We start from the raw sequence: 22,519 nt of genomic DNA, 5'->3' as shown, positions 1-22,519 counted from the left end.
CAATAGAAGTGTCCAAAGGCTCCCGAGTGACAGGCGCTGCCCGCCCCGGGGCCTCTCGGCGGGCCAATCAGACCAAGGCGGTTCCTTTGTGCTATTCAAATACCGAACGGACCCCGGGCCTCCAACGCTGCCGCTGCCTCGAATGTTCTCCTGGGGCTGCTGCGCCGCGCAGGTCTCCGGCGCCCCTGGGGCTGCTGTCTGCAACACGAGTCACCTCGCAGCCGCCACGTTGAAGCCCTCGGCCGCCCCTAGCCTAGCTCCTGGTGCCGGGTGCGGGTGCGGGTGCAGCTGCTGCTGGAGGTGCGAGCGTGGCGCGGCGACAGCTCCTCCCCCTTCCGCACGGCTGGGCCTCACCTGCGGCAGGTGCGTGCGGCTCCCCACTCCTGGCCACGCGGCACCTCCTTTCTCACCTGACGTTCCCGGCTGGCCCGCGGGACCCCTGGCCTTTGCAGGAGACTGGTGGGGCCGCTGGCCTCACCTTGGAGAACCCTCAAGGAAGAGACGTTCGGAGGTGCCCTTAATGGAAGAAAATGTTGGGTCTGATTTTCTGGCTTTTTGGCTGAGGGGCCTCAGGGAATACTCGAGGAAGATCCGTCCTCTGCATTTGAATGACGCGACAAACTAAAAAAGCATGGTGAATTTTGGCCTCCCCTGTTGGGGGAGCTTCCGAGGCATGCCCCAGAGTGTGTGGGCCTCTGAGAGCTGACACCAGGTGTCCTAATCACCGGTTCTGTAACCTTTCTTTTCCTTCCTAACTAATAATAATGACAATGGGGGCTATTATTATGTGGCTAGTATGGGGCAGGCCCTCGCCAGAACCGCCCTGAATCCTCTGCTGTGATTGCTGGCTGGACAGGGACCCCAAGTCTCAGAGGAGTTGGGGTGACTCGGGAATCACACAGCTCGGAAAGGCTAGAGCCAGGATTTGTGCCAGGGCTGTGAGCTCCGGGCCGGAGGCGAATGACTAGCAAAGGCTGAGGAACTCACAATGTAACTTGTTGACACTGTTTTCCTTCTTGTGCTGAACTATTCAGGGGCCGTCTCCCCCAGGCTGGGGACTGAGACAACCAGAGGACATAGGAAAGGGCTGCGATCTCCAGGTTGGTCTGCATCTGCACTAAGAGGCCTGACGGAGGGATGACTGAGAGGAGTCCAAGGTACATAGCTGGGGTGGGTCGGGGGTGGTCAGAAAGCTTTCCTGAGGAGTGGGTCCTTGAGCTGGCCCTTAAAGGAGGAACGGGGTTCACAGAGGCTATGAGAGCCCCCCTTGTGGGCTGCTCACCCCCTCGTGGGAGAGGGAGGCCCCGGGAGCACCCTCTCCTCAGGGTTTCTTCAAAGTGTCCTCTTGGGCCTGTGGTCCTCAGCACCTGGTTCATCCTTGGTGGGCGTGAAGAGACCCAGCCAGCCCGCCCTGCAGTTTCTGGGACTCCCTTCAGTCTTAAGACTCGTCCAGATTTGTTTCCTCAAGCAGTTTTCAGCATCTACTCATGCCAGGTGTCAAAGGTGGAAATAAAGCCAGGGAGTATTAAACCCATTTTTAAGATGAGGGAACTTGAGCACCGGGAGTGGAAGGCACTTGCCCAGAGTTCCCAGCTCCAGGCCCAGGGCGCTGCCTTCTGCAGGCTGCCTATGAACATCCCATATTGGTCTGAGCACCTGTGACCAGTAGCACCTCTCCCTGCCCGACTCAGAGAAGCCAGGTTGACATTTTCAGGGGACTGCCGAGAAAGGACATCTTACTTCCGTTCTCTTGGTGATCTGGTGATAGGGACATGCAAGCGTGGAATTGTCCATGTGATAAACCTGTAGGAATAAAAATATACTACCCCTTACTTCCCTAGGGCCTGTCTTAAAGACACATAAAGGCTTCTTTTATTTATTTTTGAAGTTCTCCTTTGAGACATCACTAGCATGGGCAGGGAAGCAGAGGTCCTCTCGGGCTTTACAGCTGTGAGAACTCCGTATGCAACCATGGACCCACGGGTCTGGCAGGTTGCAAGAGTCCAGGAATGTATTATTAATGCTGATTTGGGGCCTTCATTCTGTCCTTGTCCAGAATTCACTGGGGGAAACTTAAGACTTAGTGTTTGTGTCTTGCTCAAGGTCATACAGTCTAGAAGGGGTGGAGGCAGTATTTGAACCCAGGTCTATTCCCAGGACCAGAACTGGTTCCAAGCTGCTTGCTTCTGCTGTTGGTGTATCTGAGCCCAGTTCCCAGGGTTTAGCGCATGGTGAATGTGACCTTGATTTGATGGACACCCACCACTTTCCTGCCAGCTGCTCTGAGACCAGGGCCTGTAGAAGTCCATGAAGAATCAGACCTCTGTGCCAGCTCAGCATTCACAGCCATTCTGGGAGCTGCACCCTGTAACTCAGCTCTGGGGTCCCAGATGGGGAGTCAAGATAGAGAAAAAGTGGATTCTCTGACCACAGGCTGGGGACAGGGAAACCAGGCGCCTCCCTTGGGCAGCTCCTCTTAGCACTTCCCAACCCCTGCTCAGCCTCTGCCCCAAGGTGAGTCTGAGTTCTGCTACGGCTCTTTCACTCCCTGGGGCCAGCTGAGAAGTGGTCAGCCCATCTTTGAGGCCCCATTTTAGGAGCCTTCTTGTTGAGGGAGTTGGGGTTGCCTCCTCAAGAAGTGAGAAGTGGGCTAGTCGGGAGGGCAAGCAGTTGTCTAGCTTGATAAAACCCTTGGTCTCTTTTGGGGTGGTCTGGGAGGTGGGTGTTGATGCAGCTGTTATAAAAAAACACTTGCTGAAGGAGGCTGTGAAACAGCTGAGCTATTCAGAGCCCCTTGGAGCAGAGAAGCTCCGGGGCACACAGTAGGAATTCACAATGTTCATAGAACAGGTGGGTGACCTGCTTCTGTTTGGATGCACAGTGGCTCACAGCGGGACACCAGAGACTGTTCAGGGCAGTGAGTGTGTACGTGTGTGTGAATATCCGCTTGCACACGTGTGGGGAAGAGGGCCCTCAGACCCCGTGCAAGGGGCAGGTCCAGGTGAGACAAGGTCCTGGGATGAAGGGTTGGCCTTATTTGAGCACCTGATAAAGACTGAGGTGCTCACCTTTCCCCCTGGAGCCGGAAGATTACATCTGGCACTGAGTCTTTGCTCCCTGGAGGAAGTTAATTAATGCCTAAATATTTACTGACTGTCTGCTAGGATGGCATGGAGCAGGGCACAGAACCAAAGGAGCCCTGGGCTCCTGTTAAACCCAGGGGGTGTCAGCCCCACACTGGAGTAGTTAATACCTCGAAAGTGTCACATATGCCTTGTGGGCACTCTGGTGACCCAGCTCAGAGGAGGGAGACACAGCTAGGAAGCTTCCTGGTCAGCAGTGAGATTTGTCCAGTGGGCTCCCAGGGATTGGTTTGGGGAGGAGGATGCAGACGCAAAAAGCTTAATTGAGGGCTGTGTTGGATTGAGAGGGAGGAGGAGCAGATCTGGAATTCATGCATTCATTCATTTGTTCATTTGCCCAAGAGCTATTTCCAGAGCCCTCCTCTGGAGTTCCTGCAGTGGGTCAGGGAACAAGACGTGTTCCTCCTCAGGAGGCCACAGTTCAGAGGGAAGCAGACAAGATAAGCAGACAGATGATACTGAGTGATAAGTCTGCGACAGCAAGAAGGACAGGGCTGGAGGAAGGCAAGGGAAGGACTCCAAAGCTGGTCAGGGAAGACTCCTGGGGGAAGGTGGGACTTGGAGGCCTGGGATGGAGAGGGGCCTTCCGGCAGAGAGAAGAGCTCGGGGCCCAGCACAGGCCCTGGTACTCAGTGGGTACTCCATAAAGACTTCTGGAATATAAGTATGCAGAATATACCGTTAGAGTTGGAAGAGCCCTGGAGACCAGGGGGCCTCCACTTGTAATTTCCAGATGGGTGAACTGAGGTCCAGAGAGGAGGAGAGCGTTGATGGTGTTTGCCTGGAGCTGGGGCTGGAGCCCAGATGTCCCACTTCCCGATCCAGGCTCTGGTGTCCACAGCTCGCTGTCCTTGAGTATGGGATATGTGTTGTTTCATGGGGACTGACACAGGACTGCAGGTGGTGACAGAGAAGATGGTGGGGCACAGCTGACCGCAGGGGTCATTGCTGAGTCCTCTCCGAGTCTGCAGGGCTCGTGGTGCATGGAGGTGGGGGCCCTGCGCTGTACCCTGGGGAGGCTCTCCCATGGTTGGTGGGTGGTGCGCACTGGGGAGCAAGCCTGGGGTCGTGGAGCCTGGGCAGCCCCCACCTCCTGCCCCAGAGAACCTGGACCCTTTTACTGCCCCAGGTGGAGGTTAACGACCCACCAGCATCTGTGTTTGCCCAGCTTGGTCCTGGGCTCCAGGCTTGGTGCCCAGAAAAACATCTTGGCCCCTGGCTTCAGGTCCCTAAGTGTAATGAGAAAGAGGGTCAGCCGCTTGGCATTCAGGAGCTCTTGCTGTGCTGGGCCCTGGTCTCAGTGCTCCTCTGGTGGCCTCCTTGAATCCCCAGGCCAGCCTTGAGTCAGGTTCAGATGTGAAGGCCATTTCATGGATGAAACAACTGAGGTTCAGAGAGCTTGGATGACTTGCCTGGGGCCGCAGAGCAGGAAGGAGAAGTGATTCACTGGCCCTTGGAAGGAATTCTGGAATGTGCATAGAGGGCACATGGGGTTGCCCAAGCACCTGGCACAGGCTGGGTGTCCATTTGTTCATTCATTCACTCCCTCACTAAAATTCCGTGGATTAAATGCTGGCCCATGTGCAGGCACTGCACTAAGCATTTGGGGAGCACCAGGTAGCAGTCACTGCCCAGAGCAGGGCTGAGGAACCTTTTAATCTCCCAGACCGATTCTGATTGATTGGTGGTGTCTGCCTGGAGCCCTTGTTGGAAAGGATTTGGCGTGTGCCCTCGTTGATTAGTGATGTCTGCCAAGGGCTCAGCTGGGAGCCTTTATGGCAAACCCACTGGATCGCTGTCCCTGGGATGAGGATGAAGTGTCTGTTCAGTGCTATGGACATCTGAGGTGGTCCAGCAGACAGAGTGGGGCCTGGGGGTCAGGAGAAACGAGTTCGGGCCCAGGTTGGCTGTAGGTAATGTACATCCCCGCTTTGGGGCCTCAGTTTCCTCATTTGCCACCTGCCTCCAGGAGATACTGTGAGCATCAAATGGCTCTTGCAAGTGCTTTGAAGGTTGAGGGATTAATATTGAAATGAAATGGGAAACGTCCCCCCTCCTTCTCTTTTCGTTTCTCAAAATCCTGCCAGAGGCTGAGCATGCTGGGCAGGCCAGAGTTAATCCTGGGCTGGCCCTGGGCGGGTGTCTGTGTGAGTGTGGGCGGGGAGGGGGTTGGAGGGGCGGCTCAGCAGTTCCTGGCTCTGACTTGTTTTTATAACTCACTTAGTACAGACCTTTGTCCCCTCACTGGGCTCAGCTGGGAGTTTCTGAGTGAGAACAAGCTCGTTGGATCTTAGGAACTGAATCTCAGACTTTTTCCGTTGAATGGTGGGAGCTGGTGTATATTCCACCTGCTTCCCTGCCTCCCCACTCAGTGAATAAAGCTATAGACCACATTGTGCCAGACACAGAGCTGTGTTCAACAAGGATTTTTTTCATTAATTCTCAAAACAATCTAATGAGGTGGGTAGTCCTGTAATCCCCATTTTACAGTTGAGGGAACTGAGACCCAGAGAAGGGATGCTGGGGGCACCCATCTCCTGGCTGCTGTGTGGATCCTGGCCTCCAGCCCAGGCTAGGGAAAGATGTCTTCACCCATTCCTGACCAGCTGTACCTCACCCCTGCCCTCCTGTCTATTCATCCATTTGCTCATGTACTCCTTCATCCTTATTTTCCTTCACAAACATTACATGCCTACTGTGTGCCAGGCTGTGCATCAGCTGCTAGAACCAGGGCAGTCCTGGCTTTCAAGGATCTGACTTACAGTCCTGACCAGATGGGAAATAAACAAGAAAACAGTAAGCAGATAAATAAACAAGATTGCAATGAGGGCAATAAAGGAAGTAAACAGGGCTTTGTGATGCGGACAAGAGGGAGGGTAAAGTGACCAGCCTTGCAGGCCCCCTGGCATGATGGTCCCTAAGCCCCCAGCCCTCCCTGGGGCGGGTCTCCTCCCTGGGCACCTCGTGAAGTCCCTGCTTCTCATCCCAAACTCTCTAGCAGCCTGTTCTGGGCTCAGCCTCTGCTCTCTGTCCCTCCCGCTCCCCACAACTGGTGAATTTTTAATGCTGCTTACACGGAACAAAGCAGAGTTTTTGTTTTGTTTTGAGAGCATTTCTCAAAAAAAAACAAAACAAAACTCACTTCTCATGTGTGTGTGTGTCTGAGTGTGTGTGTGTGTGTAGAGAGGGAGAGCAAGCGAGCCCCGTGAGCACGCATCCTGTGTGCTCAATTCCTCTGAGCTCCTTTTTGTTAAGTTTTTAAAACATGGGGCTAAGTAGGATTTCAGCTTGGACCTTGTGCCGGTGAAAGGACATCCAACAAGGGCTCAGCGTCCATTTCTCAGGAGCCTTCGGTGACCCTTGAGGACCCGGGTGCTGTCATCACCTTTGTCATACAGTTGGGGAAACTGAGGCACTGAGCCAGAAGAAGCTTCTGTGCAGAGTCTTCCCACTGAGTGATGGAGTCGGGGGCAGGATTCACATGTGGGCCTCTAAGCCAAGCTCCTTCCTCCACTCCAACTGTCTGTCCTAATCACACATACACACACGTACATGCACACTCCCTCACACATACCCACACCCAGGGCTGAGTTGCCCGAAGTCACAGTTCTGGCTCAGGAGGGGTAGAAATGGGGGAAGGAGCCCTGCCTGTGACCTGGGACCTCAAAAGACTTGGATGAATCTGTCTGAGAGGGAGAGGGCCTTACAGGTAGGAGAGTGGAACCTAGGGTGCTGGGGTGCAGAGCCTTTCTCCAGAATGGATCCCAGGGTGCAGCACAGTAGGTCTCTGCTTTGTGTCCTTGGGGGTGATTCCCAGTGCCCTCTTCTCAGCCTATCACTGAGCACGTGCAGTGCGCTAGCCACTCAGTTCTTCACAGGAAGCACCTTGTGGGTCCTCACTGTAGATCTGTGCCTGAGGCATGCTGTTATCATAGGCAGTTTACAGATGAGGAGGCTGAGACTCAGAGAGGGTAAGTGACTGGAATCTAGACTGCTTTGCCTCTAGAGCCGGCTCTCTTGACTCTGACGTCTGGGGAGGCACATGGTAGGAAGAGAAGGTGGCCTCCAGGACTCTGAGGGGCTGTGGCTCGAGATTGTCCATGTGAACCTGTGAACCTTTGACGCTCTTCTGGTTTGCCTTTGCAGCCTGATTTCACAGGTTTTTAGTGCTTGGGATTGGGCTATGCTCTGCTGCAGTAACAAATAATCCCCAAAATCTTAGCAGCTTGATCCAATAAGAGTTTCTTTTTCATGCTCAAGTCCAATGTGGATTAGACAGCATTCCTTCAGGATCTAGGCACTTCCCATTGTGTGGCTCTACAGTCCCAGAGTGTTTTGCTTGCAGCCTTGCAGACAGGGGAGGTGGGAGCGTGTGTGTGGATGATGCCACAGGATGTTCCATAGTGAAGCCTGAATCAGCATTCCTCTCTTCCGTTGGCCAGAAGGAGCCACACGGCACTACTTAGCTGCAAGGGAGGCTGGGAAGTGTAGTCCTCAGGTGCACTCAGCAGGCAAATGGCCAGGTTCAGTGAACACACAGCTTTGCCCCTGATACAAAGACCTTGAAGGAAGAGGAGAACAACTGACTGATTTGTGGGTCACAAGAATAAATGAAAATGTTCTCAGCTGAGGGTAGGATGAGGAAGGCTTCTCATCCCACCCTTACCAAGAAAATGTTTTTTTTATGTGTCTGTCTCCCTCTCTAGATTACAAGCTCCCTGAGGGCAGGGACATATGTTTCTGTGTTTGGCAGCTTATTTAGTTTCTAGAGAATAATGGATGCCCACTTAGGGTTTGTTCAGTGAACAAGCATTGTTTGTGTGGACAGATCTTGATGAACAACCATTTTAGCTTTGCATGGATCAGATATTTAGAAAAATATATTTTTATATCAGTCTAGCATGGAAATAAATCCCTCTTGAAGGGCAAAAAAGTTTTAACCAGTCTTACCCTTCTCTAGTGGTAACAGTTTTTTTTTAATCAACAAGTGTCATTCATTGTTGATTCATTCGTTGATTCTTTGATGAATGGAGGAATAGATGGACTCACTCAATAGATGTTTGTTGAGTGTCTACTATGTGCTAAACCCTTTACAGGATGTAAGAGAAGGGGAAAGGGCAGTGCAGTCTCCAGCGGTGTGCTGTGTACTCAGAGAGACGAGGCTTTCCCAAGGTAATGAGATCAGCCAGCATTTAATTCTATGAAACCAGAGCTTGATTTCTCACTGGGAATATCATACACTGAATTTAACCTATTCTAAGACACACTCTTTCTCCCCCCATATCTGACATCTCTGAAATCAGGATATTTCTTAGATTTGACAAAGTCTGGATATTTTGCTCATGCACTAGTCATCATTCACCAGACACCTCGTGCAACATACCCCAACATCCCAAATTAAGTGAGTAGTTCTGCTCCCATGTTGACTAAGGCAGCTTATTTGGTATTTTTGGGTCACAGAGAAGGGAGGGGAGCCATTCTTTGTTGAGAACTGAGTATGTACCGGCACGCACTTGGTGGTTCATAACATGGGATTTTATACACCTTGTTGGGCGATTTGTGTCAACCCTATTTCACAGATGAAGAGACTAAAGGTCTTCTAGGATCCCTCATTGGAAGGGCTGGTGGTCCAGCCTGGCGTCGTCCCATTCCAGAGCCCGTGTTCGGAACCAGCCTCCCCCACCCCGTACTGATGCCCACCTGTGCTGTTAGTCATCACCCCATTTCTCAGATGGGGAGTGACGTGCACAGAGCTTGCCTGCTCTATAGAGTCAGAACGTGGCACAGCTGCGGTTTGAACTGAGTCTTTTTCCCCCAAGAACCCAAGTGCTTCAGGACTCTGCTGTCATGGTTTTGAACACTAGGCCGGCCCGACTGGGGAACTGTCCTGGGACCAAGCAGGGGAGCGAGTCTGTCTGAGCCCCTCTACCTCCAGGGGTCTGGGTGAGGACGCTGGCCAGCCTCGTCCTTGGCCAGGGGACTCAGAGGCCGATGATGTCAGAAAGACAGCTGGGAAGAGCCGCGAAGCTGGCCTCGGCGAGAGTGCCCGCAGGGCCTGGATAAGGCAGGCGTCCCTGTCTGAACATGTCAGTGGGACTTAAGTGATTTTGGAAACTCAGTAACTACATTTGATGGTTAACAAGAAAGTGTATAACACTGGAAGTGGGATTTTTGGTGAAATTCCCAGCACAAATTCCAACCCTTCTCTGTCAAGGAACAAGCTTGGGGTTTGCGTGGCATTGGCTCCAGGACGGGGCCACCCAGCCCCTCACGCCTTGCAGAGCAGCGGGAGCAGTGGGGCATAACCCAGTCCAAGGCCAACCAGGGGAGGGGTCAGGTGCGGTCAGGTTATAGCAAAGCTCAGGTCTTCTGTTCCTATGAGATAGGAATTTTCACCAACCCCAGTTTACAGACAAGGAAACTGAGGCTAAGAAAGGATAGATGGGATTCAGCAATTATTTGCTCCCCTTCTCTGTGGGGTGGAATAGATTTCCCAGCCCCAGGGACTCTGGCCTTGGCCACATGATCTGCTTTGGCCAGTGGGCTGTGGGTATCAGAGACAGCATGCCTCTTAAGAGGAGGCCTCAGGAGATAGTGCATGTTTCTGCTCTACAGCTTGCACATTTGTGGTATGTCATGACAGAATATATCCCACTTAACTTCTGACCCAAACAGAATGTGGAGACACATGGAGCAGGCTTGAACTCAGCCCACAGCTTGGAGCCAAGTTCAACTGACGCACAGCTTGACACAGAACTACCTAGTAGAGCCCAGCTTAGACCAGCCAAATTGCAGTCAACCTATAGACCAATGAGTGCGTGAATAAATGTTTATGTAGGAAGTCTTTTCAAGTTTAAGGTTGCTTGTTACAAGGCATCATTATGGCAAAAGCTGGCTGCTACATAAATGTTAAGTGACTTGATTAAGAGTATTGACAGCTTATGAATAGAAGAGCCAGGGTCTAGAATTTTGGCTTCCTTATATTCTTTAGCCAGTGCTTATCTGGAAGCTTCAGGGAAAGGTAGCCTGTGATGAAAACTGTGGGTGAAGTTTTTTTATTTATTTTATTTATTTTTATTTTGGTATCATTAATATACACATACATGAGCAACATTATGGTTACTAGACTTCCCCCCATTATCAAGTCCCTACCACATACCCCATTAAAGTCACTGTCCATCAGTGTAGTAAGATGCTATAGAGTCACTACTTGTCTTCTCTGTGCTATACTGCCTTGCCCCTGCACCACCCCCCTAACATTATGTCTGCTAATCGTAATGCCCCTTTTTCTGCTTATCCCTCCCTTCCCCCCCATCCTGCCTAGTCCCTTTCCCTTTGGCAACTGTTAGTCCATTCTTGGGTTCTGTGATTCTGCTGCTGTTTTGTTCCTTCAGTTTTTTCTTTGTTCTTATACTCCACAGATGAGTGAAATCATCCGATACTTGTCTTTCTCTGCCTGGCTTATTTCACTGAGCATAATACCCTCTAGCTCCATCCATGTTGTTGCAAATGGTAGGATTTATGTTTTCTTCTTATGGCTGAATAATATTCCATTGTGTATATGTACCACATCTTCTTTATCCATTCATCTACTGATGGACACTTAGGTTGCTTCCATTTCTTGGCTACTGTAAATAGTGCTGCGATAAACATAGGGGTGCATATGTCTTTTTCAAACTGGGCTCCTGCATTCTTAGGGTAAATTCCTAGGAGATGAACTCCTGGGTCAAATGGTATTTCTATTTTTAGTTTTTTAAGGAACCTCCATACTGCTTTCCACAATGGTTGAACTAGTTTACATTCCCACCAGCAGTGTAGGAGGATTCCCCTTTCTCCACATCCTCGCCAACATTTGTTGTTGTTTGTCTTTTGGATGCTGGCCATCCTAACTGGTGTGAGGTGATATCTCATTGTGGTTTTAATTCACATTTCCATGATGATTAGTGATATGGAGCATCTTTTCATGTGTCTGTTGGCTGTCTGAATTTCTTCTTTGGAGAAGTGTCTGTTCAGATCCTCTGCCCATTTTTTAATTGGATTATTTGCTTTTTGTTTGTTGAGGTGCGTGAGCTCTTTATATATTTTGGATGTCAACCCTTTATCGTATATGTCATTTATGAATATATTCTCCCATACTGTAGGGTACCTTTTTGTTCTATTGATGGTATCCTTTGCTGTACAGAAGCTTTTTAGTTTGATATAGTCCCACTTGTTCATTTTTTATTTTGTTTCCCTTGTCCATGGAGATAGGTTCATGAAGAAGTTGTTCATGTTTATATTCAAGAGATTTTTTGCGTATGTTTTCTTCTAAGAGTTTTATGGTTTCATGACTATGGTTTCATGATTCAGGTCTTTGATCCATTTCGAGTTTACTTTTGTGTATAGAGTTAGACAGTAACCCAGTTTCATTCTCTTACAAGTAGTTGTTCAGTTTTGCCAACACCAGCTGTTGAAGAGGCTGTCATTTCTCCATTGTATGTCCATGGCTCCTTTATTGTATATTAATTGACCATATATGCTTGGGTTTATATCTAGACTGTCTATTCTGTACTGATGGTCTATGGGTCTGTTCTTGTGCCAGTACCAAATTGTCTTGATTACTGTGGCTTTGTGGTAGAGCTTGAAGTTGGGAAGCGAGATCTCCCCTGCTTTATTCTTCCTTCTCAGGATTACTTTGGCTATTCGGGGTCTTTTGTGGTTCCATATGAATTTTAGAACTATTTGTTCCAGTTCGTTGAAGAATGCTCTCAGTATTTTGATAGGAATTGCACTGAATCTGTAGATTGCTTTAGGCAGGATGGCCATTTTGACAATATTAATTCTTCCTACACAAGAGCATGGGATGAATTTCCATTTGTTAGTGTCCTCTTTAATTTCTCTTAGGAGTGTCTTGTAGTTTTCAGGGTATAGGTCTTTCACTTCCTTGGTTAGGTTTATTCCTAGGTATTTTTTTTTGATGCAATTGTGAATGGAATTGTTTTCCCGATTTCTCTTTCTGCTAGTTCATCACTAGTATATAGGAATGCAACAGATTTCTGCATATTAATTTTGCATCTTGCAACTTTGTTGAATTCAGATATTAGCTCTGTAGTTTTGGAGTGGATTCTTTAGGGTTTGTTATGTACAATATCATGTCATCTGTAAACAGGGACAGTTTAACTTCTTCGTTACTGATCTGGATGCCTTTTATTTCTTTGTGTTGTCTGATTGCTGTGGGGGAGTTTTTTATTTAGCATCATGGACTTGCTCTAGCTTGCTTTCTTTATTTGTCTAATGGAATTGGTAAACCCAGTATATATCTACACATCTCTGCTACTTCTGGAATTTCATCACCATATTCCAGTTTGGAGATGGAGAAGTTTTTTTGATAAAATACCATATGTTAGCAATCTTTCTGTTTATGAGCTTTAAGGAAACTTGGCAAGATAAGTAGATAGAAACTTCTCCCCTTATCAAGGGCTGTTTGATAGTAGGTAAACTTTCTGTTAAGGAAATCTCTCTCTTAGTAACATAGTACCTTTTAGGTATATTTATGGATATGAATTTTCCTTTGAGTATTGCTTGGGCTGCATCCTGTGAGTTTTAAGTATTCACTCTCTCATTTTATCTAATGTCCAATTAGTATGAGATGTCTCAGTGGTATGTAATTTCCTTTTGAATTCCCTCTTTATTTCAAGAGTTAATTTGGAAGAGAGTTTTCACGTTTCCACCAAGAGTAAAAAACAAAAAAACACAAAACACAACTCTAGTTACTAACTAAAATGTTTATTTCACTGTGTTGAGAATATTTGAGAATTACTTTGGAATTTGCTGAAATTGTCTTTGTGCCCAAATACCATGATCATTGTTCAAATGTCCTGTGGGATTATTATTTTCAAGAATGTAAGTTTTTTGACAGCTCCAAATACCTGCAAATACTTGCCATCCAGGCAAATGTAATCACCTCCCCAAATCTCCCCTCCTGCTCCTTGGTATCATATACAAATAACTGGAAATTGGGTGCATTTGTTTAAGAGAAAACTCCCCAAGGTCCAGCCCAGCCAGGTGTCTATTCTGTTGGTGACTTTGGGCTCCTCTGAAAACATGGGTTTTGTTGGTCGGCTCCTGCAGCGTTTGTTATAACAAACATGAATGTGTCCTGCAAACAGGGGGTTCAAGTGGAAGAAGCAGTTAATTAATATTTGACTCCTGCTGGGTATGTTTGGGGGTGGGGGAGGAGGCTGATTTTTGGTTTTCTGTTTTATTCACTTTTCTGCTTTCCCCTCTGCTAATTACTGCCTTAGGCTCTCTTCCTTGTTGATAAAGTTTGCATTTTAAAAATGATCTGGGAGATACTGAATGACGACTCGTTCCCAGTGAACTTTTCACAAAATAAAATGATCCTCCAGCTTCTTGCCCAGTCTCTGGGCCATCTCCTGGGCTCTGTAGCGGTCGGGGTCATGGCCTTATTGCAGCGGCCAGTTGCTGGTCGAGTGTGTGGAATGGTGGTCACCATGAATTTATTTGCAGGGCTCTTCCCGAGCGCTGATAATCACTTCTATGCACCGCCTCACCGTTGTCACGCCTATGCTGTGGGAGTGGCACTTCTGCTCCCCCATTTTCCAGATAAGAAAGCCGAGACCTGAACAGGTTAGGTGAGTGATTCTCAAGCCTGGCTGCACCTCAGAACCACCCAGGGGCTTGTTAATCATGTGGCATCTTGGGAGGGAGGGTCACACGGGCTCTGGAGGGTCACTCTAGCACCCCCAGGCTCCTCTCTGGCCTCTGCTGCCAGCCAGCACTTCCTGCCTGTCTGGGGCAGCTGGGGCTCCAGAGGAGGGAGAGGGAGGAAAAGGCCAGAGCCAGTCAGCAAGGAAGCTGCCTTGTACCTTGTGTGCCAGGCTGGGACCCTGCGAGAGCTCCTGCCCTTATTCCCCACTCACCCTGAGAGCTTCACAGGCCGGGCCTCATCCAGCTTCCCTCCCTCCCCTGAGCCTCAGCCTGTGCTAAGTCCTGAGAAAGACCCTGGAGGAGCACATGATCTGACTGGTTAAACAAGTCATGGGCGGGCTGCCCCCACACTCAGGGAACACAGCCTCCCGAGGGTTCTTTGTACCTGGAATACAATCCCATCTCCACGCCCACCCATTCAAAATGTCCCCTTCCAATGCCACTTCCTCCAGGAAGCCCTCCTTGTCCCCAACAGAACCATCCACTTCTTTGTCCCTGTGGCTCTGAGCATCTGTGTTTAGCGAACATCGTGGTTTGGATTCACACTGGTGGCTGTCTAGCCTTCTAGCCTTCTGCTGCCCTCGATGACCAGGGCCTCCTGAGAGGGGATGCGGTGCTGAGGTGCCCCTGCTTTGGAGGCAGAAAGAACTCTGGGTCCAGTCCTGAGGCTCCTGGTTGAATTTTCCCTTGGGAAAAATGACTTTACCTCTTATAGGTTCCTCTTGATCCACCCTCATAACTGGGGATTAGAGTTATGTCATCCTCAGCCCTCAAGTCCTGACCCTGCCACGTGCTCGTCCTGTAAACTAGGCCATGCTATTTAACCCCTGAGCCTCAGTTTCCTCATCTGTTAAATAATAGGGATAATAAGAGCACCCAGTTTGCAGGGTGCTGTGAAGATTCAGAGGGAGGACGCACATGGCATTTGGCACAGGGGGTGTTGGTCAAGGCCAGCCCTTCCCAGGTAATAACCCGCCCAGCAGTTAGTTTCTTGTTATGTTGTCTCCTCTGTGGAATTTGGATCTGAAGGTGAGAGGAACCCCCTTCCTTCCTCACCAGAAAGAAATGAAACAAGAACCGTGAGGGTTACTGCTGCTCCCTTTGCAGCCCACCCGGAATCTCACACACGAATTTTTCAGGTAGGAAAAGTGAGGCCCAGAGAGGGGAAGGAACTCGCTCAGGATCACACAGCATGGCCCTGGAAACCAGGTACTCCTAACTCTGATGGAATTGTCCAAAACTCTTCCCTTCTGGTTTGGGATTGAGTTCAAGGCCTGTAGTCTCCGGGCTGCAGGGCATCTCAGGGGTCTGCTCTGCCTCACCTACCCATTCACTCTGCCATCCACTCATGTTTGTCAGGCAGCTGCTCTGTACTGGCTCTTCTGATGAACACTGTGAGAGTCTCTGGGGTGGCCTGGTGATGAATCAGGATATACAATTAGCTGCAGGTCATAGAAATTGACTGTGTGACTTAAACACAGAACCCAGACCCTCCTGCAGGGGTGGGTCGGGGAGGGAGGCAGAGCTGGCGCAGCCCCTCAAGCTATCCCTCTGGCTTCCTGCTCTGCTATCGCTGGCATGCAGTTTTCATCCTTATGGCACAATATGGCTGCTTTATCTCCAGGTATCATGACAGCATTCCAGGCAAGAAAACTGGGGTGAAGATTAGGGAAAAATGAATGGCAAAGGATGGAAGGCCCCCGACAGGTGAATTCCTCTTTGTATCAGAAAAAAAATGATATCCTGGATGTTTTCAGCAGAAGACTCCTAATTCCATTTCATTGGCCAGAATTGGGTCAAGTGGCCCAGCTAGCTGCAAAGGAGTCTTGGAGGTGAATATTTTTATCTGAGCATATCTGCCAAATTGAACAAAGCTAGGGTTCTGTTAGGAGGGAAGATGGGGGGACACCCAGTTGGTCATCAGCGTTCCTGCATGTTCTTCAAAGGGCCCACATTTGGAGGCCACATGCATTTGGACCTTTTCACTGGAGTGGGAAGTGGGAAGGCGCCAATATGTGTCTGGGAGAGGCCCTCGGCAATCTTTAACCATCTTCAGAGGCAGTTCAGTGTCTGCTGCCCAGTGCAGTGCCTGACATACAACAGGGCCTCAGTTAGTATCTGCTGGGACAAAGGGAGGATTGGTAGCAGTATTTCCAGGGCTTGTAAAAAGCCCCGAGCCAGTCTAGCTTTTGCAGTGGTTTACACAGTGTTCTCTGGACTTTTCGGTGGGGCATTCATTAAATGCCTCCTCTGTGGATGAGATGCTGAGAGGTGCAGAGAAGAGTCGGCTAAGGCCAGGCCCTCCCTCGAGGAGAAGGCTGCAGCTCCAACTTTCATGGTGGGCTGCAGTGATGCCAGGGACTTAGCTCGCTACCTTTGTATGGGAAGCCCCTCTATAGCCCCTAGAACCAAAGGTTGGAAGCTGCCCCCTTTGCTGAGAAGAACGCCGACTGCCAGGTGCCAGCGAGTTTCGTGCATCATCTCATGCCCTTCAGCCGTGAGTGAGGCGGTGCCAGGATGGCCCCTCTACAGAGAGAGAAACAGGGTCTCTGCCACTTGCCAAAGGTCCCCCAGCTTGTATGCGGCAGATTTGGGATTTGAACCCAGGTGGGCCAGACCCAAAGCAACCACCCCCGTGCCAGACGACTGACACCACCCTTCTTCTATTAGAAGATAATGTTCACCAGCGCCCCGGGCTAGGGCTGTGTGTGTGTGTCTGTGGGTGGCTGGGGTGGGAGGCAGGGACCTTCCCAGGGGCGGAAAGGCAGACGTGGGTCGGGAGGGAGACGCAGGAAGGGGCGCCAAGACGTTGCGGGCCATGGTCCAGCCATCACTCTCTGGTGGAGGGCTCGGGCCCTGGGCAGGGGACAGAAGCTCCCAGGGGTACCTTCCCTGAGCCTGGCACCCCTCAACTCTCCCCGTTCTCAGGGCTGACGCCAGACCCAGTATGGCGGGCACTCGCCAGAGGCAGCATCTCCCCTTCATTCTTCCTTTTTCTGAGACACAGTGATCTCGGCTGCGGCGCTGCATTCGCTCTATGGGAAAAACTTGTTTTTGTCGGTAAACTCTGGCGCTATGACTCAGAAGACACCCAGGGAGCAGCCTCCTGGTGTCAAGGGGCTGCTCTGCTAATGAGCTAATGTTTATAAAGTGCTTTCAAGAAGAAAAATTCCACACAAGGGCTGAGGGTTTGCGCTGTTAGTTGGGGGAGAGGGCGAGGAAGGAGGAAGTGGTGGAGGGAAGGGGCAAAATCTTGCTGAGAAACAGCCCGGAGCCCTGTGGGCTGGGCAGCCTGGCGGGCTTTGCTGTGTGTCGCTGATGTAGGCGCCTGTCTGGGCAGAAGCGCCAGCTGCCCCTTTGTTCAGAGCCAGGCAGATCTGAACCGGACGCGTGCTTTAATTTTGCTTTCTTGTAGCAGGTGCGGGGAGTGAGTGGGATGCAGGTGGGATGGGACCTGGGTGGTCTCTGCCCTCAAGACTGAGACCTGGTAGGCTGGGGTGGTGAACCAAGTTATGGAAGGGGCCCCTTCCCTGGGGCTTGGCACACAGTCTGCAAGCAGTGCCTGTCATTCATTCACTCAACAAACCCTTCTACATGTGCCGGGTACTGACCAGGGAGCAGAAACAAAGACAGTCCCTGCCCTCTCGGAGTTTGTGTCCTGGAGGGGGAGAGATGACATTTAACAGATGAAGATGTCGCCTACTCTGGCATTTTATGTGTGCAAAGGCAGAGAAGGAGAGACACTGAAGGTCACCAGACCTGTCCCTGGCCATGTAAGGAGTACCAGGGAGGCTCTCCGAGGGGGCAGTGGAAGGAAAGAATGGGAATTTCCAGTTCCCAAGCAGAGAGGGAGAGAGAGTACATTGGGCAGAGCAGCAGCATTAATTAACACATTAATTAGTTGACCCAACAAACTTTTAATGAGTACCTACTATGTGCTGTGCACTGGGGAATAGAGATGAGTAATACAGGCAAAGATCCCAACCCACTCCCATGAAGCTCACATTCTGTATAACAAGCAAATGAAGAAATTAACTATAGAGAGTATCTGATGGCAATAAGGAATGGTGGTAAAAATAAGTAGGGTCACGTGGTAGCCGTATCTGGAGAGACTCCTTCAGATTGCTGGCCTTTTGAAGGAGGTGGCATTTAGCTGAGACCTGGATGATGGAAGGAACCAGCCCTAAATAAGATGTGGGCAGAGCAAAGGCCCTGAGGCAAGAGTGAGCTCAGCCTGGTCAAAGGAGCAGAAGAAGCCAGTGCAGAGGCTGAAGTACAGTGAGCCCCAAGGAGAGCCAAGACACGAACTCAGCATGGGCCACTCATGCAGGGTTGTGTATCATCAGCACAGTGTTCATTGCAAATAAAGAAACTCTACTGCAATGACTTCAACAGGCTTAGACAACAATAAGCCTGATGTGAGCAGGCAGGGGCTAGTGTAGTGGCTTAAAGATGCTGCCAGGTACCCTGGCTTTGTCACTATTGTTTTCACTACTCTCACTGTGGAGGTCTTGTCCTCACATTGCTACCTCATGGCCACAATATAGCTGCTGATTTCCAGACCTCATGTCTGTGTTCCATGCAGGAAGAAGGAGAAAGAGCAAAAGGCCAAAAGTGCAAAGGACGAAAAGGCCTTTTCCTTGCCAGACTCCATCTCTTTATTTGGAAAGGGAATTGCTCCCCAGGGACTTCTGTTCTGTCTCACTGGTGAGAACTGGGTTACATGGCCACCTTGAACTGGAAGAGAAGCTGGGAAAATAGTTTTTAAATTTGGCTAATCTCTGTAGTAGAGGAAGGAAAGGGAGAAGGGATTGGAATGCCCTTTGGGCTGACAATCTGTAGTTTTGACCAAGGCCTGTGAAGGCCCCTAGGAGGGAAGGGCTTGGTGAAGACCAAGGAGTGGGCAGGGGTCAGGCCAAGGAGTGCAGACTTCACCTGGGTGGCCAAAGGGAGACACAGAGGGCTTTACAGGAGGTGTGACATGGTCAGATTTGCTCTGAAGCTCTATTTAAACCAAGCACCTGTGACATATCCCTGAGGTAGACACACTCCATGCTTGCCTCGGGAGTCCTCAGGGCTCGGGTTAAACCCCAACTCCTCAGAGAAGGGCTTCTAGCCCCCAAAGTCTCTCTCCACGCACCTCCAGCCCTGGCAACCTGTTGCCGGGCTGGCACCCAGTGTCAGTCCACAGATGGCTCCTGGCTGTCCCATCACCTTGGGACACAGAATGGAAAGTGACTCACGATGGCACCTCTCCTGCTTGTAAAATGCCAGTTTTGTGTCTACCATCTTTGGTTTTTCTGATGGAACTACCCCATCAGGTTCACTGGTAGGGAACCAGGTTCAGGGAAGTGAAGATCTTTGTCTGAGTCAGGGCTGTTTGCTGCCACACTTAGAGGAGACACTCTAAGTGTCTTTGCCCCTGGAAGTCTCCCTCACACCCGCTGCATGCAGAGCTGGGTGAGAGGGTGTGTGTGTCTGTGTGTTGGGGGGTGTGGTCTACAAGACACAGAGGCCCCAGGCCCTGTCCTTGGGGTGTTTTTTTAACATCTGGGGCTGCCTCCCTGGACCAACTTTCTTTGATTGCTGTGTGACTTTGGGCAAATCCCCTCATCTCTCTGGGAAAATTTCTTCTTGGGGATAAAGAAGGGGTTGGCAGGGGTGGATCTAGATTTTCCCACGTTACTCCAGCCCATCAAATTCACCCTTTGAATTTCCGATTCCAGCCCATTGTCTACTGTTTGTCTGTGACTGGCTTTGGCTCAGAAAATAGTCACCATCACCTTCCCTGTTGCCCCTGGTATCACAGCCTCATGTTGTACTCCTTTGAACCCACCACAGGTAAGTGTTTGTGCACATGTCTGTCTCCCTGCCTGGACTGTGTACCAGCCAAGACGGGAACCACGTCGGTTTTTACTTCTGTTTTTGGAGAGAGCAGCACAGGGTCTGGCACATAGCAGGTGCTCACTAAATTGAGTAGCTGTTGTGATGATGGCGAAGATGATGGTGAAACGGCACCGCGAGAGGCACCTGCTGGATGAAGGGAGACCGCACTCGCGGGTCGCCGGTGCTCCCCGTTTCCCTGAGGGAACGCCCAGCCGCCCCAGTGCGCAAGCTGCGCCCCTCTGGGGAGAACTACAGTTCCCAGAAGGCTGCGAGGGGCGGTGCCGACCGCGCCCACTCCTCCTGGTTCGCCGCGAGGCATCATGGGAGTTGTAGTTCGGCACGCGGTCCCGGGCGCGCCACCGCCAGCGCGAACATGCGCGGAGCAGCCGGGAGCCCGCGTGCTCGCGGTTGTTAGGAAACGCGGACCTCCATGTCCTGTGGGGGTCCCCCGAGTGGGAGGCCCTTTGAACACTCACGACGCTGAGGATCCCTGGCCGGCTCAATTGCCTTCCCGGACCCATTAAGGGGCGGGGCCAGACTCCTGCCCCATTCTTGACTCAGCTTCCCTTCACTCAACACTCATCAGCCTCTGGGCATCCGATCTTTTGCTTAAAACCCGTGCTGTGTCCTGAAGTTGTCCTGTCTCCACCACTCAAGGGCTGACTGTTAACTGTGTATCTGCCCCTTTGGGGTACAGCGTTCACAGGGTGGGAGTGAGAAGGGGGGTGGCCCATGAGTAACAAGAGATGACTCCGCCTGAATCGTTGGGGGGCACAGGGCCCTGAACTAGGCCCGGGTGTGGGGGGGGCTTCCAGGGGACCCGGACATTTAGACTGGGCCTGGTTAGCCAGGTCAGGTGCAGGGAAGGGAGTTCCAATCGGAGGGAACAGCATGCGGGAGGGCTCGGGGGCCAGGGAGCACTGGGAACTGTCGGAGAAGCAAAAGAAGGGCAGTTGGAGGTCAGAGAGCGATGGGAGAGGGGCCGGGGTGGGAGGCGGAGAGTCAGATGGGAGGGAGGGGCTGGGACCGTGGTGAGGAGTGTCCGTTTGATCCCAGATGCCTATTTCTCAGGCGGGATGGCTGGCCTAAGCTTGACAAGGGGTCCGTGGCAGAGCCTGGGCCCAGACCTGGGGCCCTGTGTCCAGGTTTTGACTTGTTCCTAGGGTCAGGGGTGTCCCAGGGCAGGGTTTCAGCGAGAGCTGGCTAGGTGCTGTCCTGGGGCCGACCCAGGAGCCAGGCAGGGAGAAGAGCTTGGGTGGAAGGCTGAGCATCTCTGTTACTCGGAGGGGAAACTGAGAGTTTGTGGCAAATTTCTGCTGAATGAGCTTCTGTGTGAGATCCAAGAAAAGACTTTTCCTCAGCCTCTTCAACTGTCAGGAACCAGCCCTGGGAAATAGGAGAGGGTCATTTTCACACCCTCCCCCCATTCCAGATGTGGCAGAAGCAGGAAGGATTCAGGCCAGATGTTGGGGGTCTGCAGGCCCATGGAGTTGCTTGGGGTGGGGGTGGCCATGTTTGGAGCTCTGCTGTTGGAAGTGAGCCCTAACTGGGTCACTGCTCTCGTTTTCCCTGCTCTGGCTCTGTGGCCAGGAGACCCCAGGGGACATGCTCTCAGGCTCTGGTCACATCTAAGGGAGGCAGGAAGCCTGGGCCTCAAAGCTGACAGCGCCTGGGCTTTGCTTCCACGGCAACTTTGGCAAATTGTTCTTGGGCTACTGACCCGTTCTCCACACCCAGAATCCATACTGCCTACCCAGCACCTCAGGCCCTGGACTTCTGGGGAGAGTTCTGGACACTAGAGAGAGCCAGCAGGAACCAAGCCCCGTGCCCGACTCAAACTTGGGTATCTATGCAAGGATGGCATGATCTCAGTGTGGCCATGTTCCCCAGATCAGAGGTCTGGCTGGCTGTGGTTTGTCTTTGATTAATAAAAAATGGGGAAGCAAATCAATTACTCTTCCCAAATGCAATCCAGACGGTAGGGAAAACATCTCTCAAGGCTTGGCGCCTCTTCTTCATGAAAAGATTGGGAAACACAGGAAGTGTTGGCCTCAGATCCCGGTCCCCCCACCAGTCCCGGTGGGAACTGCACATTTGTGCTTAAACAAGGGAAGGACTCTGAATATCTAAGTAAAAAACTTAGGGTATGTGGAGCTATGAGGGGGGGCTGGGAAGGACCAGGATGGCATTGTCCCTCAGAGATCCCGTCCCCAGGGGCATCTGCGGGAATTGTCTCCACCTGAATCCTCCCCACTTCCGTGGGATTTCTGGGTTGATATTCTGGAAACCAATGGTTCCTCCAGATCCTGCTGGCCTGGCTATACTGGAAACTCCTGGGAAGCTGGTTAAATGCAGATGCCCAGGCCCCTCCCACCCTGAGATCCTGATGCAGAGGGTCTGAGGAGGGGCCCAGGAGTACGGAATTTCAAGCAGCTCTGGAGGCAGTGGTGATGCCATCCAAGTATGGAGACCACTGCGTACAGAGTGAGAGGAACAGGGAGTGCCAAGGACACAGCTCTGGGATCACATGGATCCAGGCGCCAGAGCTCAGCTCTTGCTGTGTGGCACGGGGCAGGTGACGTCCCTCCTCTGACCCTCGGGTCCTTGTCTGTGTCATGGCGATAATGCTGGCTGTCCCCTCTCATTGCATTGCGCAGGGCGTGCGTAAAGTGCGGTATGTGGCAGCTACTGTTATTGTCACCGCTTTGTTCTTGGGAGGGGAGAAGAGGCCACTGCTTTGGAGTGTCTTATTGCCTCGATGACCCCAGTTCCTGCTGCCT

At 51.2% G+C, this 22,519-nt stretch overlaps 1 long non-coding RNA gene across 1 annotated transcript in view; it reads left to right on the top strand.

The window, feature by feature from the left end:
• LOC140846535 (uncharacterized) overlaps positions 1–22,519 on the top strand; it is a 91,107-nt gene that overhangs the window by 13,928 nt on the left and 54,660 nt on the right. Inside the window, exon 2 of the long non-coding RNA XR_012125718.1 lies at positions 1,035–1,157. This is a non-coding gene — a long non-coding RNA (uncharacterized lncRNA). The remainder of the gene's footprint in view (positions 1–1,034; positions 1,158–22,519) is intronic.

The sequence above is a fragment of the Manis javanica genome, chromosome 2 (assembly GCF_040802235.1).
Source record: "Manis javanica isolate MJ-LG chromosome 2, MJ_LKY, whole genome shotgun sequence".
NCBI lineage: Eukaryota > Metazoa > Chordata > Mammalia > Pholidota > Manidae > Manis > Manis javanica.
This window is presented reverse-complemented; position numbering and strand designations above follow the sequence as displayed.